Source organism: Caloenas nicobarica, chromosome 2 (genome assembly GCF_036013445.1).
Source record: "Caloenas nicobarica isolate bCalNic1 chromosome 2, bCalNic1.hap1, whole genome shotgun sequence".
NCBI lineage: Eukaryota > Metazoa > Chordata > Aves > Columbiformes > Columbidae > Caloenas > Caloenas nicobarica.
In genome coordinates, this window is record NC_088246.1 from 107,151,585 (window position 1) to 107,171,837 (window position 20,253).

Genomic DNA, 20,253 nt, shown 5'->3' on the forward strand with positions numbered 1-20,253 from the left:
GAAGTCTTGAATACAACATAATTGATTTTAAAAGTGAAAATGCTCATCGTGTGCTACAACAATCACATCACGCTAGTGCTGTGTCAGTTAATAAGTATTACAAATGTTTTCAAAAATTAGAATATAATTCATAATTTTGTGAGTTGAACAGATACTTTTTTCATTCAATATTTGTATGAAAATAATATTTTTTTTAATGTTGGAACGTCTCTTGAGTATGAGTACAGAAAGGTCTAGTACTACTGAAGATCTGGGTGTTAGATTCTCCTTTATCACTTTTTCTGCTTCTGTACAAGTGTATAAAGACCTGGGAACTATGACAGAGTTAAATGTGAATTAGGTTACATGAGTCTAATCTATAGAATTGTGGTAATTTCATCCTAAGTAGTGTAGTTACTGTCATTATCCTGAATTAAAAAATAGATCCTGTATTGTTCCTGCCCTAGTAGTCTTGAGTATCCTAATCATTTCACACAGACGAAGCACTTTTGAAATCCTTACATAATAAATGTAGATAAGAAATAGTTAATTGTTTAATTCCCTATGTTTTATGTAAGCATATGAACAATTCTTCAGTTTTCATTTTATAAAAGCCATCGAGAATGTTATTCTTTATTCTTTGTCCATATACAAAAATTAGCAGATTCAAAGCTACTGGGATTTAATCACAGAAATAATAAGGCTTGGCTCTAAATGAACAATCTCTTAATTGCTGGCTGGGGTTAAACCATGACAGTCTTTTTTGGCGCCCAATGTGGGGCTCAAAATGTTTGAGATAACAACAGATTTGACTAGAATGCTATGGCTGTTTAGCTATTAATTGACAGGCTCCTGTGCTTGCCATGGGGCTTGCTTGCCTTACTGTAAATTAGAGTCTTGTGCTCATTAGTGGCTGTTTTTTGCTTCCTCTGCTTGCTGTACTGCTTATCATCTTACTCTACTGTGCCTGGGAACATTTTGGTAACAGCAATAACGATGTGCCTGGGCTGGCAGATGGTCAAGGCATCACTGCTGTTTCTATTCTGCTGTACTGGACAGACTGGAACTCCAGTGCGAACTCAAGTTGAAGAGATTGTGACCTGCTGATGATCCCATGCGGGAGCAGGACACCCTGAAGCATCTGCAGCTGTGGATAAGCTCAAGCCAGAGCAGGTACATCTCGAAGTGTCTGTGGCTGTGGTCATGCCTGTGCTACAACAGGTATACCTCTGAAGGGATTGTGGTCCAAGAATAAGTCCACACTGGAGAAGGCACATCTCAAAACATCTGTGACTGTGGATAAATCCAGGCTGCAGCAGGTACACCTGGAAGCATCAGTGGTTGTGGATGAGGTCATGTTGGAGCACCTCAAAGTGTGTGGCCTGGATAAACCCACAACAGAGTAGGTACACCCCTGGAGGAACTGCAGCCATGGATAAGGCCATGTTGAAGGAAATTTACTTCTGAATGGACTGTGTCTGTGTTTAAGGTCATGCCAGACCAGGTATATCTCTCAAGGCATTGTGGCCCATGGAGAAGGTCGCACTGCAAAAAGTGCACCTCAAAGTGACTGTGGCTGTAGATAAGTCTATGTCACAACAGGAATACCCCTGGAGAGACTGTGGCTCATAGATAAGGCCCCACTTGGGGCAGGTACACCCCTAAGGAACTGCAGTCTGTGGATGAGCTCAAGCCACAGCAGGGGAGAGGGGAGGAGTTCATTGCAATGATGAACCCTATAACCTGGCTCAAAGGGACCAGGGGTGGAGATTGTAATGGAAATATCTCTAAATTTTTGTAACAAATGATTTGAGTTGCATGTTACAGGAACTACTACAGGAAGAATCACCTGAACCAATGGAGGAAAAGCCTTACAAGAAGCAAAGCAAGTGCAGTAGTGACCCGACCTGAGCTGGCTTTGGTGTCCAATAGCTCTACACAACATACACCGCCTCTTCTGTCTTGAATGACCACTATAACAGAGGGTGCTGAAAGTCATAGACTAAATGAACTCGATAGACCTTTTTAGGGCACGGTTAGGACAAAAATATCCTTTAAGGACACAGCATTTTTTGTTACACACACTTGTGCATCTTGAGAGACATATTAGTCCATCAAAATCACATGCATAACATTCTTCTTCTGAATAGCAGGTACTTTTCACCTCAATTCTACCGTTATCTTAATAACTGGGCTTCCCGAAGCTGAGCATGTCTGGAAATGCTGACACCATGAGCGAGATGGTGTTTAAAAGATATTGAAGGTATGTCTACTAGTAATTACAAGAGGTGGTGAACTACTTTTATGAGATCATGTGAAGGGAAGGATTGTCATTATAAATAATTTTCCACTTACAAAAATATTTTTTTGTTTGAATAGATTCTTAAAACTGTGGCTAAGCTTAAACCCACCAACACTGTATCTGATTCTAATTTGCCAGAGTCCCCTAAGTGCTCTCATATGCATTTAATGGTATGACAAAAAGAAATCCCTCCCCACACGATGTTTTTATTTGTCATAATGATGGGAAAGAAGTATATGATGGCTTTACCTTAGATGAAATATAGGTTGTTGGGCTTTTTTATTATTATACTGATGTTACGTTTTTTCCTCTAAAGGAGTGACTAAAAACATCAAGATTACCCTTGCTATGTTAAGAAATCATCATGTAATGAATGTTTTTATAAAATTGGAAGTTACCACAGCTGAAACTTTCAGTTTACAAAAGAGTAATAAGCATGGCTAAGGTGTGTGCCACCTGTTCCTGAATCTTACTTTCTTGTACCAATGTAAAATTGAACAAAAAGAATCACCAGATTAACCGAGTTTTAATTTCCAATTAACACACACATTATAACTTTTAGGTAAATCTTTGATGATGTCAAATTGATGCAAAAAGGAATTTGTCATGCAGGATATCTGCTTCTTGTATAGTCACTGTAAGTTATTTTGCTGTTCCATATGAGAAGCCTTTAAAGCCTAAGTCCATAAAGAATATTTAAGCATATGAACCCACTCAAAAACACCCAAAGGATTTAGGTTGGCCTGGAATTACATCTTTATCTCTCATACTATAGATCAACCCATGTCTTGATTCTGCTGGATTTGCATTTATTTCTTGCTTTTTAAGAGTTTTGTGCCATCACATTGAAGAAATTCATAGTTAATCTATTTCCAAGGAAGTACATCTTATAATTCAGTAATGAATACTTTTTGTTTGTTTGTTTGTTTTGCCCCTGAGTTATCTATGTATGGGAAATATCCCAACTACAGTGTCCTACAGTTCTTTGTTGTTCAGGATATATATACTTCATCTAGTGTACAAAATGTTCTTATGGAAAATACAGACACAAAATTTTTAATGACCACATATCAGGATGAACCCAAACAGACAATTGGAAAAGGCTTTACTTTCTAGTTGGGAATCTTGTCAAACAATGAGGCAGTTACCTCATCCACCATTTCTCATTTGTGATAATCAAGAAAGACCTAAAAACATATCTTAAAGGCACACTTCATAACTAAAATTTGTACCTATACCATCTAACAAAGAACACAGACTCTGTAGAGCTATGAATGTATAACAGAAAGTATTTTGCTCCCACCACTCATGATTCACAATCTAGAGATCACAACTCTCCCTGGAGAAAATCTCTATCATCCTTCACTGGCCTCATTCTAAACTCACATCAACTTTCATGTATGCCTTAGATACTAAATCCCTTTTTCTCAGCAGTCTAACTATCATGTACCCAATTAAGATCAGAACTGTTATTCTTGACTCGTGTTTAGTTTTGAAGTTTTCTGCTTCAGTTTCAGACCAGAAGATCTGCTATGTCCAAAAAGATTTCTGCCCTTTTCTAACTAGAATAACATCTCTAATAAAAGGGATTACTTTTATCTAAAAACGTTCCTTGTCTGGAATCATTGTGCCGTTACATTTTCATTATCTGTATGTGAATGTGGGGGTGCTTGGCTATATTTTTCTGTCTGAAAGAGCTATGAGGTATTTTGTAGTCGTTTTTTGCTCAGATCTATCATAAGCAGAAGAAACTCTAATCTGCATGCCATCAAAGTGATCAGAAAATATTTTAGTGTACAGTTTTCTGGGCAACTCTATGACATGGCAACATGGAATGTAGGTAAGGTTCTCATGGATACATTTCAGTTAAGGCATTTTATGCAGTAATTTTAGACATGCCAGGTGTTGCAATGATGGAAATTTTGACAGCTATAACATGAATACTGGCTAAAAATAAGAGAGAAGGATAGGTATTTATGCACAATAAAATAGGAATTATGACTTTCTATAAACCTATGGATCATATATTTTCTTGAATTTTCTACCTGTAAGTGAAAAAGCTTCTACTTTTAAAAAAAAAAAAAAGTCAAAATATTTAAAAATATGGCATACAGTAGAAAAAAAAGTTTTACTTAATTAACCTTTAAAAATATTTTTTAAAATAATACAGGAAAATGTAATTAGAATTTGCATGAGCTTATATTTTTGCACATCAATTTATTATGTACTAGCTGTTTGGTTTCCTATCAACTATTTAGTTTCTTGCCCTCCAGGAACTGTGAAAGATCTACACAGGTCAAGTCCAGCATTATTCAGATAAATAAAATCAAATAAAATCATGATATTATTAAATATTTTTTACTATTGCCTCTAATACAATTTCTGTTCTGTATTGTGTATTAAATGTAATGCCAACATACATGATTTTAATATGTCAATAGACTTCTCATTTTCTCTTCCAGCATGAAACAATAGAATGACCTTGGCATTGTGTGTCAATCATAGTACTTGTGTGACAGGAAACTAAACATCTAAATCACACAGAAAATATGAACAAATCTCATAACTTCGCCCAAGATTTTTTGTGCAATATAAAAACATGCAAAGTTAAAGTTAATTTCAGATGCCAGTGTTTATGCTTTTTACGGACTGACACTGTGTAAGAGAAATTTCAGATCACAATGAGAAAGGCTCACTTTCTCCAAGACAAGCTATCTTCAATCAATACTTTTGAGCCCATATACGTATATTCATGATCACAACTGATACAATGAATTCTTGATGCTTTTGAATAATAATTCTATTTCCAAGATTAGCTCTGTTAAATATATTAACATTAATATGAAAGATATTTCAGTCAGATTTTGTTTGTCCATTGCATGCTCTATTTCCTAAATACTTTAAAATAATGTTCTGCATAGCAGCTGCTATATATTCTTCCAAATTATTCTAAGAAATCTCAAATTTAAGTAGTATGTGAAGAAAATAGATCTGTTCTTATGAGCATAAAGCTGTTATTGCAGGAAATCCAAGATTTGACATTCAATGGTGCAGTAATTTTGCCAAAACAGAAGGAAGAAAAGGAAAACCAGTTTTCTCTGGGGTACTTAATCTGCATATAGATAAGATTCTTCACTTTGAGAATCATAGATATCAATCATTCATGTTCATCAGTGTCTCATACATATTCATTAGAACAAACTGTTATGCATGATTAAAGCTGTTATAAAATGACAATACTGTGTTTTGTTTTTATCTCGGGTGTCTATGTACTGAAAACTCCACTGACTGTTTCCATCTCATAATCTGACAACACTTTCTGCTATCTACAAAGAACCAAAACTCCATATGAGCTTGCATGGATTTACACTCTGCATCTAAACTACTTAGTACTTTTTAAGCAGTTATAAAGAGATCCTGAAGGTTTTCTGCTTCCTGAGCAGATTTCAGCAGTGTTCAAAGGCAAGTTCCAAGCTTTTAGGGGCTAACTAGAAATAATATTTAATGTGTTCATCCGCATGCAGGTACTGAGAGATGGAAAAATGCAAGTATGTTCTCATATTTTCCCAAATCTGTTTTGTGATTTTGTAGCTCTTTTCCGAGTTTCCATTTGGACTCACAGCCTCTGTGACACTACATTCAGTACAAAGCTGTGGAGCCTCTGTCTTGCCCAAACTCTTATATTCTAGGACCTTGAACAGTCATTTCTTTTGTTCAGTCAGTTGTGTAGAATATGAAGCTTTACTGATTTTACTGGAGGTAAGGCTGGCAAAGACAAGCCTAAAAAATACATAGACAGGTTTGTGAAGCATTGAAAAATATACTACTCATCTCTGCTTGATTTTGGAAGATTAAAAAGCATTTGTTTAGTACTCAGATTTTCTCTGCAAGGCTGTTTCTTCAAAAGATCATGGTGCTTTGGTTGTCATGTGAAAAAAGTAAGCACTTCAGCTTTTGGCCTGGAGGCAAATGTTTTACAGAGCCTATCTGCTCTAGATATTCTCGAACACAAAAGCTTGTAACCCTAATGAAATTAGAAGTGAATTTTTTTTTTTCGCTATAAGTGAATGAAGAATAATAAAGAATGCATCAATGAGTGACTAGTACTTCCTTGAGAAAACAGTACTTCCCATTTTTTGCCATTCTAATCCCATTATAATGGCCATTTTTCATCTAACAATGGTGACACTTTGCTCAGTGAGTTAATGAGACTAAAGAGTATGTCCTGCATGAAACTGAATCCCGAATCAGAGATTTATTTTTTTAAATGTTCCAGCATTAAATTAGAGACAAAATATGCCTTTCTCTGAATTTCTAACATATGAAACTGGAACACAACTGGGAAAATTAAACATATAGATGACTGCAAAGTACTATGGCAAGACAAATATGCAGGTGTTTTGTAAAGCCAGTTGGTCAAAGAGAGTTCTTGTGACAATGATCCCTCAGCTGTTCAAGATTTAACCGTGTCTGGCTGTTATTTCAATTTTCTACTCTGCCAAAGGAATCAGAGCCAGGGCTTAGCCAGCATTACAGTTTGAAAAGCTTTTTCTGATGTCTAATCTAAATTTCCTTGGCTGCAATAAAAGACCGTAGTTTCTTGAACCGTCAGTTAAGCATAGGAAGAAGAGCTGATGGCCTAAAACTAAGAGCCTCAATTCACTCTCTCTAGACTAAAAAAATGTTAGTCCTATAAGATTTCCTTAAATCTGTTCTAATAGAAACATAGTAATTTTTCTCACTCTGTACTAAAGCTTCTTGGAAAGTTGATGACTCAAGCTGGTCACTGTATTCCAGTTCCATTTTTACTTGTGAAAACCAACATTTTAATTTTGTTGCAAGTTTTACAAATAAGGGACCTTGCTGTATATGCTAGTAACTTCTTTTCCTTTCTCACAGCAGTGTGTATTCTTGTTTCCTATTCAACTTCAAATCTGCTGTGACCTGCAGGTAATTTTCTGCAAACCTGGTGTCAGTCATTCTCAATCCTTGCATGTATATAAATTTTTATATGAAATCTAGGAAACTGAATCTCATCCTAATTATATTTTTTATGTTATTTTTCCAAGGCAGGGATATCTCTCTGAAGACTAGTCCTGTCTGTCACTAGGCCTACAAAGATTTACTGTCATCTGCATATTTAATATGCATAGTACTAAATCACCAAAAACTTTCACAACATTTTGATTGGCATCATATTTAGAATACCAGAATTCCACCTCTGTGTCCTTTCAGTTTGTCAGGGAAAAAAAACCAAAACCAAAACCAAAACCAAAACAAAATAAAAAAGAAAAACAAAACCAAAACAAACAAAACAAACACAAAAAAAACACCGTTTTGAACTTATTTTTCAAATTTATGTGTAGTCAGTAGTTAGCTTCAGATACTCCATGTGCCTCTAACATACTCATGCAATCATGTGAGATAGAGTTTCAAAATCATTGCTGTGGAGTCTAAATATGACTAGATATATCAATATATGTGATATCGTTGCACTGCCCTGTCCACAAAGCCTTTATCCTCTTATATAAAGAAATAAAGTTTCTTTGATATGATTTGTCCTTCAAACATCACTTTGTTGCCTTCTGGATGTCTCTGAATTAATTCTTTCACTGCTGAGAATATCAAGTTTAAGGTTATAGATTTACAGCTTTGGACTTCTTAAGGTTAAACACTGTAACTGTGATTTTCAAAAGACTTGATTCTTCAGCTCTCCTTATAATTTTCTCAAACATAACAGCTTTAAGCTTAACCTAGCCTCTTCATCTCCCTAAGTACTGTAAGTAAAATTTCACAGAGCCCACAAGATATCAAAAATTGCATTTGGACAGTTTCTAATATTTTGCTTTAGCCTAGTATATTTTCTTCTGTGTTAATTTAGGACATTGATTATATTTGTCCACATTACCATCACTTTTTTGTATAATGGAGACTGAAGCAAAATGGAATCTAACATTTCAGCATTTTTGGCTCAACAATCTAAAAGTTAGTCCATATCCCTGTTGGCACAATGCTATAACTTAGTGTTTATTTTATCTATGTTATATTTGGAGGAAATAACATGTGGCCAGCTGGTGCCAATTTATTTGTTCGCAATATTTTCAAAACAAATTAGAAAACAAAGATTTAATTTGATAGAAGAATTTGGAGCTTGGAAGACATGTCACTAGCTGTCTAATATTAATATTTAGGAGCTTGATTCTTTCATGCATAAACTAGCCTACTACAGTAGTTGAGTGAACTTTAAAGGGGTTTGAAACACATTTCCACCTGGATATTGTCTCTTGAGGCATAATATTATTCTTCTGTCCATTAATTCTATTTCCATATCCCTCCATATCAACTCAGCAAAATCTTTCTGTACAAAGACACTCAATGGGTCTACTTACTTCCTTCTTAACCTCTGCCTGGTTGCAGCAAAGTGATTCAGAGAGCATGAAATATTGTATCTATAGAGGGCTGGCTACATTCCTTGGAAAGGTGATCCACAGAATCCATCCGTATCATCAAGACATTTCTGATTTATAGCAGTCTGCACATAAAGCAGTGTTCTGTCAGCACATAAAGAGGTTCCATACTCTTGGGATTCAAAGACTAGGCTCACTCCACAAGTGAGATACATAACTGTTAAAAGCTCTGAAAATGACCAGGTAATATTGATGTCATGAAAAAAAAAGGAAAGAAAAAAACCTGCCTTCTTAAGAGATTTAGGAGTCTGTGTCTTGCATCCTCCCCAAGTGAAGGCATTCAAAGCCATATCTAATTTCCTCAAAAAATTATTGAAGAGCTATCATATAGATTAGTTTTAGTGAGGCACCTCTTCGTTGAAGTTAGGTCTCTTTAAGACTCATAGGAGTAAGCTGATAGCAGTATTTTATAGTCCTGCGGCTAGTTGTCTATGGAAAAATACTTGGATTCCTGCCTATGCTCTGTGGATCTACTTCTCAGGGTTTTTTTTTTAACTAAATGACTCCAGTTAATTTGCCAGGATTAATCTAGAATAATATAGGATAAACTGGGATTAAACCCAGAAGCCTTGCAGAAGCATACTCAAACTTCTAACTGGAAGAAGCAAAATTTGAATAAAAAATTGATTAAAACTAATGATTTAATTCATAAAGAGAAATTCTGACAGTGTTAAAGATTAATGAGTATTTAATTTGAATAAAAGTAAAAGTAAAACAATTAGGGCATTAAAAAGGTAGAGAGGACGGTGACAGATGAAGAAAGATAGGGCAGAAAAAGGAGGTATGGTCTATTGTGGAAAAATGTTGGCAGAACGTGACTATGGCCACCAAATCTTTTGGCAACTCTGTGCCTGAAAATTATACAATTAAGCACTAATCAATCAAATAGGGATGTATAAATCAAGCAATTAATTGTATAAACACACGATTAATAAGGTGAGAAAATCACGTAGATGCAGAGTCAATTAGGTTGTAAAACTCGTTATAGGTAAAATACACAGGCAAGGGAGTGGAATTAAACAGGCAAAGTTTAAGGATTAAAAATTAGCTGAGCTAATAAAATCAATAAGTAGACAATCAACAGAAAGAGTGAATCAATTAAGCAGGATGAAATGCAATTGTATTATTAAAGAAGTCATCAATGAATCAATAAATTATTTCTCCAGAGTGTCATGTGATCAGTAAAGTAAGGACAAGCGGTCCAGTCATTATCAGTAGGCAGTCAACAAGGCATGAGAACAGATACCTGGAGAAAGTTTAGTGGGTGTTCTGGGTACCATCAGCAGCCACAGTAGACTCCAGAAATATACCTTTCTTACTGTATTTGCCACTACAGTGTGCTATTGTTCTCTGTGTGAGGAATCATATTTTATCTATTGAAAATAAAATGCCTTTTTAGAGGAAAAGCTCTAAGTAAAGCCCAAATAACAGCAACAGGTGTCTGCAAATCTAAAGGCATATAACCTACATCATCTCTTATTTTGCAAAAAATATAGTTACTCAATAGGAAAATTATGACAATTCTACTTAGTTGATAAAAAGAAAACAAAAACAAAAACAAAAACAAAACAAAAACAAAAACGAAATAAAACAAAAACCTCAGGGTTGTTTCAGGAATACCTGTTTTACATATTCAGTTTTGCTATTTACACTAAGGAGTCTCCCAAACATCTTCTGTAGTTGTGTTTGCAGACAGAAAAATCATAGTAAAAAGTTTTACATAAACCAGTAAGACCATGTTTGCTTTTACTTGCCTGCAATGATTTTAAGTTTCTTTAAACACTAGTATCTTTTTACAAGACTGACCATGATAACAAATAAATTACAATAGTTTAAATGAAATAATCTGCATTTTAATTTTGTATAAAATATATGCAAGGTTTTGAAGTAATCTAAGTGAAAAATAATTTTTATGATCTAGCTAAGCATTAGAGGTTAGAAATGAAGGAAATGGCTGTGTAAATTCTTTCCTATACCTCTTCTAATTAATTTAATTGCTTGACTTTCAAAAGTCCTTCCATTCTCACTTTGCTCAAAAATTGTCAATGGTACTGATTTGTGTTGCAATATTCCTCAGAACAAGCATTGCAAATCTATGAAGTTCAGTTTTATGGTTAAAGTGAAAAATAATACAGCATGATGAATGTGGAAATGTTAAGCTAAAGTATTCAAACACTCTAATATTTGCCTTGCCATGATACCACAAGCAACTGATAGTCAGCAGAATCCATAAAATCTTCCAGTTTTTGCATGGGATCAGTATAGAACCAACATCTTACTTCACAAATATCAAAAGGCAAAGAAAATGCTGATGTACTACTTTGAAAGCATAATGATGAGGTCAAAATAAACATGAACAGACCTAACAGGAAACATTCTAATAGATTCTGTATAATATTTAGGAGTTTCATCAGAAAATGCCTTTTTGTTGAACCTAAAATATTTCAGTTAAGACACTACAGGTTTAAACTTTCCCTTGTATACAGGAACAGAATTTTTCTGTCTCTTCAAGCTGCTCAATATAGGGAAGGTCTGGGTTTCCTGGCCTATGACAGTCCACCTGGCAGCTCTGTTTCCAGCCTTCAAAAAAAGGAATGCTTAAGCTTCCTTGCCCATGAGCTAATGCTTTTTCTAATGTCAAGCCAATTATATTAAAAAAAACCTGTCTTGTGACCACCTAAATGGAACCATCCTGATTTGAAACCTCAAACAGTATCTGTGTGCTGCATTTAAAATTTATATTTTTCTTAGCTTTTCAGAAATGTTTATTTCATCATAATTATAATTTAGTATAGTGCTTTAAATAGCAATAAGTATCTCCAGAGATATGACTGAGTAGAAAAATATCCTATATATACTATGGAAAAATATGTATGTGTATATCAATGGAAAACCTTTCAGTTACAATAAAATCTTTGAAAAGAGCTAACAAACATTTAAATACTTGCTGCAAAAGCCCAAATAACAATAGCTCAAAATTTCATTATAAGCTGTAGGGAATGGACCTAATTTTCTGAATATTTTAGGTGTCCACAGGCAATTTTAATGACAGAATCAGCTTTAGTGATTTGTAGAACTTCTCAGAGGATTACAGTTGTATCGGTTGGAGTTTGGGATATTGAATTCTAGTATTATTAAGTATGAATCATAAACAGCTTGAAAATTACCTGCAATATGTCTCAATCCAAACAAGGATTGAGACATCAATAAAGAATGAAAAATTAAACAGAAACCACTTGAATCCCCCCTGCAGGGTTCACACATCACTCTCCTTTGCTGGCAGAACATCTTGTGTGTTACATGCTACAGCAGTAATTCCTAGATTTTAGACTAACTGTAATATGCTATTATTTTTAGCATTTACCAATTCCAAAAAACCAGTTATAGGGCAGAAAACAAACAAACAAAAAACTCAGCATCATAATTTACTTGGCATACAAAATTCAGCATATACATTACTTCTAAAGAAAGAAATATTTCAAAAATAATCAGAGTTAATAACTTAAAATCTGTTAATTCTGTCAGTTCCCAGGTCTTGGAATCTCCCAGCAAATGATGAGGATGCTTAATGAGCACTTCAGTCCATCATGGGTCTATACTCTGCTCATGCTATATTCTGAATCATTTATACAATGTAAAAAGTCAGCAAAAGTAAAAATTGTTCAGGATTTACATTACTGTTCATGCATTTAATGTTACTTATCTAAAAGAACACAGCAAAAATCATGCATTGAGAGATATAACATGACTCAAAGATATTGAAAGAGAAGATGGGTTTCTGTGGATTCACTGGTCTCCAGTACCTATATATATATATACATATATATTTGTAAAATTATGAGTGTATATAGGTATTTAGAAATTTACAATTTCCTCTCTCAAGTAAAGGTACTATGCCACCAAACAGTAATTTTTTTTTCAATAAAGGCCAAATTCTCAGCTATTATAAGCTGTCCTAACTCTCTTGGCAGACTTTCTATTCATGTAAACCAGCACTTTGAGTAGGAAAATTCGATTATATATATTATATATATATTTATACATATAAATTATATGGTGCATATATAAATTATATATGGTGCTTTTTCTCCTTATTTTATTTTACGAATGAAGATACTGTTAACTTTGTGTGTTACATTACATATACTTATCAATTTGTAGTTGCAATACATAGTTGATTGAGCTATAAAAGAAAAAAGTATTTTTCAAATTATCTGACCCAATTTTATATATCCTTTTAAAAAATTGAATAAAGAAATTATAGCCATATTAACTTTTCCCCCTTATATGCAATAGAAAGAGTACACTAATTAGCTTAATTATTTAGGTTTTGCTTTGATCCATTTGCATTCTGATATTTTAGATACCCCAGTACAAGAAAGTCGCTGTCACACTGAAGTGAGTCCATAGGAGGACCATTGTGACAAGTGGAGGTGGAACAAGTTGCACAAGTAGAGGCAAAGATAACTGGGTTTTATTAATGAGGTTAGTGAAACCTGAGGGTGGAACAGGGACTCAGAAAGGTGGTGAAACTTCTACCTTTGCAGATATTCAAAAGAATCTGAAAAGCTCCTGAACAGCTTGATCTATTTGGCCCTGTTTCTCAGAGGTGACTAATCCTTCAAGATCCCTTCTAAGTAAATTCATTCTATGTTTTTCAGGTATTTTTTATAACACTTGGCTCCTACATGGAGCACAGACACTAAAATATTGTTTTACAGACCTGGACAAATAAAAGAACAAATGGTGAATAAACAACTCCTGCTAAAAATGAAATGTAGCTATCTTATTTGTTATCTATCAACTTATCATCTTTTTTGAGTTCATTTTTTTTTGCACATGTTTACTTGAAAGTTAATAATCTATGCAGCATTTTCTGTCATTAAGCAGGTATTATTTTCATTTTTTAAATACTTGTTATTGGAACACAAAGCATGAAAAAGAGCATGTGACTACTCACACAACTATTACCATAAATATCCCAGTAGTTTGAGTGTAATACTAAAAATATTCAGATTCTTGAGTGATAAGTTATTGGCAAGAATCTGCATAGTTGTAATTTGAGGTTTGAGGTTTATTTCTCTTTTTCCTCTTCCTTTTTCCCCAAATATTTATGGAATACCATTATAATAGTTGTGAAAGAACTGTTAGCAGGATATCCCTTGCAAAGCCTCACCTTTGTAGTTATTCTTCCTCAGCTACGGCTACATGATCATGTGAAAAATTAAACATAAAAAATGAATATGCAATATACATTTTGCAAAATAAATCCTTAAGTGCACTGAGTTTCCACATTCACATAAATATGTAGAAGGCACTATAAGACTAAAAGTAAACAATGATAATCACCCTTACACCTATTTCCTAAAAATTATATGCCTATGTTTTCTCCCTCAGTGGGCACATGTTGATGAAAAAAAGTTTTACTTCCTTTTCCACACCTTTTTTGCTAAGCCCACATGTGATCAATCACTGGTCTCTTCTACCTTGTTTAATTGCAAGCCATTTACAAGGACTTCAAAAGCGTGTTTCAGTTTCTTCTTTCAATGCACGGTTATGCTGTGCCCTGCATCGACAGCACGAAGAGCTCAGAGGGAGACTGCTTGCTAATCAATTTCACTTCCAGCTGCCTCCTATTAATAAGGATCCACTGGTGAATTCTCAGAGATCCTTACAAGGTGATCACTTAATTTGAAATTGAGGATATACTCTATGGTTATTGAATTTCCTGTGCTGAATGACAATTCTCAGTTTTCCTTTTTTTTTTTTTTTTAAATCCATATTGCACAGTGTTATTTAAGCACATCCATTTTTTACCTCTTGAGCACAGTTCTGTAATAAGACTAAAGTGTAGTTATAGGCTCATCTCAATTATGAGAAAAATACTTTTCACTGTGTAATTATTTCCCACTTAAAGTCCAACCATTTGGATTATGTCCCGAAGTGTTCAAGTCCTATTTCTTGTTTAAAGTGTACAACTAGACTGTAGAATGTATTAACTCTGGATCCTCTGTAATTGATTTGTGGGAGGCAGTAGCAGAGAAACTCATTACATTTCATTACACAAAATTCAGGAAATTAGTCATAAAATTAGGATATGCAAACAGCAATGCCAAACACCAAAATTTATCCCATAGTGATCTTCATCCATTGTAATCTTTCATGACTGTTTCCAAAGAAATTAATATAGTGTAAGTAATGAACATCAAACTTTAAAAGCTGCATCTAAAATTTTAGGTTAGACAATGTAACTGAGAATAAGCCAAACTGTATCATAGAGAGAGAACATGGATGGACATTCTTTCTCTGCATAACATTGTCTATTATGGGACGATGAAACAAGTTGCAAACTGAGGTTCCACAGCATGGGCAAATGCTGTCCTACCTCAGTTTTATAGAAAATATTTCTGCCAAAACAGAGGTCAGAGCATCTACATAGTGTCATGCATGCACCTGCTCACTTAAATTTTCTATAATTGCAAATATATCAGAAATACACACATAAGTCATGTATTTATGATGATCTAACTATACATACACTCTTCAGTAACTGCCCATGACTTGAACAGTCTTCAGAGTTATTTGTCAGATAAACTATTGAAACTTTACCTGCTTGACTGGAGAAGAAAGTTACTAAAACATAAATAGAGAAGAAGAGACCCAGGAGAAAAATTATATGTAACTCTATTAAACAAATCTTAGTTGTTCTAATGCAGCTAATTTTATCAATGTACGATAAACCTTAATGCCTTTGAAAACATAGGTATATGGCTCTTAACTGGAGACGATAAAAAAGGTTAAAGGTATTGAGAAAACTAAAATTAAAGAGGCTTGTGTCACCCCTTTTTGTTGTTGTTACTGAATTGCAAGTGTCCACAGAGAAACAATTTATTAAATAAAAATGCTTGAAGAATACTCTGAAACTCGGAAGGCAATTTTCTTCTTGGAAAATATCACTGCTAAATGAATGCTCTTCCTACTCACTTGTATTTCTTTGTTGAAAACTACAATGGGTTTAAGGAAGAACAAGTATTAAGTAATTTGTTAACATTCATTGTCAATTCGAGCAACCTATTTTAGATGGAGAAGAATAAAGTATAATTAAGGCATGATGAATAGCATGAAAGGTGCTATTGTTTTCTCTTCTGGGCATTTATCCAATATTATAACAGACAATAATGAGTACTATTGCACTAAAGCGGAAATTCTGCTTTTTCTCCACTTAATAATAGTTGATTTCAAAACTGTGAATAATGTTTGAATCTTTCTTCCTCATTTTGCCAAATAAGAACAGAGCACACACACCAGCCCTGAAAATTTCAAATAATAACCATGTAAACTAGATTTGATGACACTGCTCTTTACATGTCACATAGTGGTTTCATTAAACTGAAATTGGTAATAATAAAACAAACATTCATTTTAGGCATTTATAACCAAAAAAATTACATTATCTGCATCTTTAAAATTGTCACTGTTGATCTAGCAGCATTTTGTCTATGAAGGTGTTTGATTTGTTTACTAAGTCAGAAATCAATGCTCTTACTTATACATCTCCGATAAGATGATGTTGTTTTCTCGTGAAATATTTAATCACATATGTGATATTGTTAGAAAGTATTTAAACTTAATGGGCCAGTTATCTAGATACAGCTGTCTAATATTTATAAATCACTAAACCACTTAACATTCTTTTCATTTTGATGATTTAAAGTTATGTTTACCAATACAAAATATTTCTTCAAACATTTCTGTTATGCTCAGTTAAATTTACTCTGACTACAGAAAATATATTACTTATTAGTGTTTGAGAAGACTAGAAGTAGTTTTAGTAATGAGAAAGGTTATTAAATACAGGTTATGGTGGTTTAACCTTAGCTGGCTGCCAGGTGCCCACCAAGCGGCTTTCTCACTCCCTTTCCACAGCAGGCAGGGAAGAAAATAAGATAGAAAGCTCATTCATGGAGATAAGGACACTCACCAATTACTATCATAGTCAAAATAGACTTGACTTGGGGAAGATTAATTTAATTTTATTTCCAATCAAAAATAGAGCAGAATAGTGAGAAACAAGATCAAAACCTTCCTTACTCCACTCCCACCCTTTTTCTTTCCAGGTTCAACTTCACTCATTCATTCTCAACTATTCTACCTCCTACCCACCCTGGCCAAATGGCACAGTGGGATGCAGAAGGGGGTTGTAGTCAGTTCATAACACTTTTTGTCTGATGCTCCTTTCTCCTCACACTGCTGCTGTGCAGTTGAGCACTGCTCCTGCATTGGATCCCTCCAGTAGGACACAGTCCTTCATGAACTGCTTCAGGATGTGTCCTCTCCATGGGCTGCAGTTCTTCAATAAGTGCTCCAGCGTGTGGTACAGTCCTTCAGGAATGGCCTGGCCCAGCATGGGTCCCACATGGGCAACAACACCTGCCAGGATGCTGCTCCTGCGTGGACTTACCATGGTCTGCAGCTTCCTTCAGGGTATGTCCATCTGTTCCAGTATGGGAACTGCCATGGGCTGCAGGGGATATCTGCTCCATTGTAAACCTCCATGGACTGCAGGCAGACAATCTGTGTCACCACGGTCTTCTCCATGGGCTGCAGGGGAATCTCTGCTTCAGCACCTGAAGCACCTCCACCCCTCCTTCTTCTCTGGCCTTGGTGTCTGCAGGGCTGTTTCTCTCACATTTTTCTTACTCCTCTTTCTCATATCTGCTGCTAAGAATTTTTTTACCCTTTCTTGCACATGCTTTCCCAGTTGTGCCCTCCAGCGGGTCCGTTGAAGCCTGCTGGAACTAGTTTTGTCTGGCATGGGTAGTCTCTGGCTTCTCCTTGTAGAGGCCACCCCTGCAGTCCCCACTGCCATCACCTGAACACCTGCACCCAATACACAGGGACTATCAACATTTTCAGTATTATTGTTAACATATTTCAGTGTTTCATTAAACATTGTAAACATTGAGACCAATATTTACATTGTGTTCCTTGAGTCAAGTTTTCTAGCAAAAAGAATGGTCAATCCTGTATAAAATATTATGTATGAGGAAACTTTGACATGAGAATATATACTACATATGCATGCATGGTTGTGTCATAGAGAAGGGGAAACCACCTCACAACAGTTCTCAATTACAAGAAAGCTGTTACAAATAAAGGAATATCTCTTATCATTCACACTGGATAGAAGAAGTAATGTCTCAAATTGTAAACAGAGGGATTAGATAGATGGGGAAAGCATGCCTTTATAAAACATAGGAAAGCACCGCTATTTCCATTTGAAATAGCTGTTGGAGAATATGGGACATCACTCGAAATCTTCAAGAACATGTTGAGTGAATGTGCCAGGACTGATAAATGAATAGCTTTATGGCTGATAGGAAGAAGAACTGAATAGATAATGAAGACATATAAATAAGGATTTATAAAACCTTTCCAGATCTATCTATCTTCACTTCTGGATGCAGTCTATGTACCTACACATTTTGTCTTGTTACAGCTACAGAAATAAACCCCATATTTCATGGCATATGTGTACATCAGCCATACACATTGTATAAATTCAGTTGAAATACTGTCTATCTGTTCTATTCTCTGAATAAAATAATCTATGCTGAAGCGTAACATTGTCTTGACAGAAATCATCCTCTGAAAGTAATCAGTAACACATGAACCACAAAAATGCTCTCACAGTCTGAGGACATTTGCTCAGACTGTTGAAATACCAACAAGTCCCCAGATAATGCATATCACAATGAACTAAAAGCCACTAGGTTAACTTAATCAAATTTTTGCTATCAATCATTCAGGGGAAAGTACACATTTGGCTTTTATAATCACTCAAAGATAAAAACTGTACTCGTGCCTTCCCAACCACGAATAAAGTACCTTAATGATCCTGTAAAGGGCTAGCTCTGCATTAGAGGACATACCCTTATTCACGATTGAAAATCATGTGGGTGTAAGGAGCTGGAATATTTTCGACATGTTGAGGAACTGAAAAAGACACAATGTGCATGACAGTGCTTTGTTTGTTATGGGGTACTGAATTGTTTTTCCTTCTCTCCTCAGCTATCCTGCTTGTCCTAGACAGCTCTGTGCATTAACACAGACACGACTGTATAGTCTGACAGTCTGAGCCTGAAGGACTTGCTCTTACTTTGTGAAGGAAAACAAAGGATACCTGTTCAGCCTCAGCAAAGTCCAGAAAAAGTCTGATCCTCCCAGTCATTTGCTTCTGCATAATTGTTATTCCTGTTAACAATCATCATAGATTTTAAATTATCATCCAAGATTTTGGAGAACACAAATTCCAATCTCAGAAGTAAACATCCTGGAGGAGCAGCATTTCTTACCAGTGTTTGCTATTTCAGCACCTCTACTCAAAAAACTGTTATTAGGAGAGAAAATATGGAAGGAGAAGATACCGAGACCTTCAAATATGGTAATTTTTCTGCTTTACAATAAAAATCATTCTGTTTCTTTCATCTGCCTTTATTCTCATCTCCTCCTTTTTTTTATTCCTACCAGGAAAGAAAAAGAAAATGTTCCTGAAATGTATTATATATATGCAATATATAAGAGATTTTTTTTACTTCCTTAAGTCTGATAGATGCAGAAAAAGTTCTCTATTATCGTGAATTCCTATGGGCAAATTACAAGAGGGAAGCTTTCACACCGTCTCACATAACCTATTTTTACTGTCACATTACTGAATTTATTCAAGTTCAATAGGTGTTAAGGAACTTTGATGAATATAAACTTCCCATTTTATCCACTGTTTTCCAATTATTAGTTTCATTCACTCTCATAAACAGCTATGAAATTACAGTAAAAAAATATTTGAGGCTTTTAAAGCAATTTTAAGGCCTCTCTCTCTTTCTTGGTAACTATTAGATTCTATACCTAAACTGTCTGGGGTTATTTTATCCCCATACACTTCTAACAACTAATTTTACCACTTAAGACATTTAAAATGTTATTTCTATCCTGAAGTGTTTAAAAATACTACAATCATGCCTAGCTGGATGATTCACTTAACTTGCACTCTGTCCTCCATCACAGTTACGTGGTTTAGTTAAAATTATAGATGTATTTCCTGGGGGGAAAAAAAAAAGCAAAAAAACCCAAAACAGAGCAACTTCTCACACTTCTGAGATTTATCTGAGCTTTTAATATATCCAGCTCTATAGGTGTATATTAGGCACAGAGAGATTCAAAGTCTAAACAGAAATATTGCATACCCACGAAGAAAAGAAAAACATTTATTTTGAACCAACACTGTCATGTTTTTCTTTTTTTTCTATCTGAGATTTCTTATTTGTTTATTGGATGGCCAAAGATTTTTTTTTCTGTATTGGTTGAACATATGACAATTGCTAATATTTTCTACTCTTTTGTTTATATATTTCATTTACTTTTAAAAATCAGGAAAAAACCCACAAGACTGTAGTTCTTTCTAATAGCTAAGGCATCCAGTTCCAACATAAGAGGCCCAGAATAAAG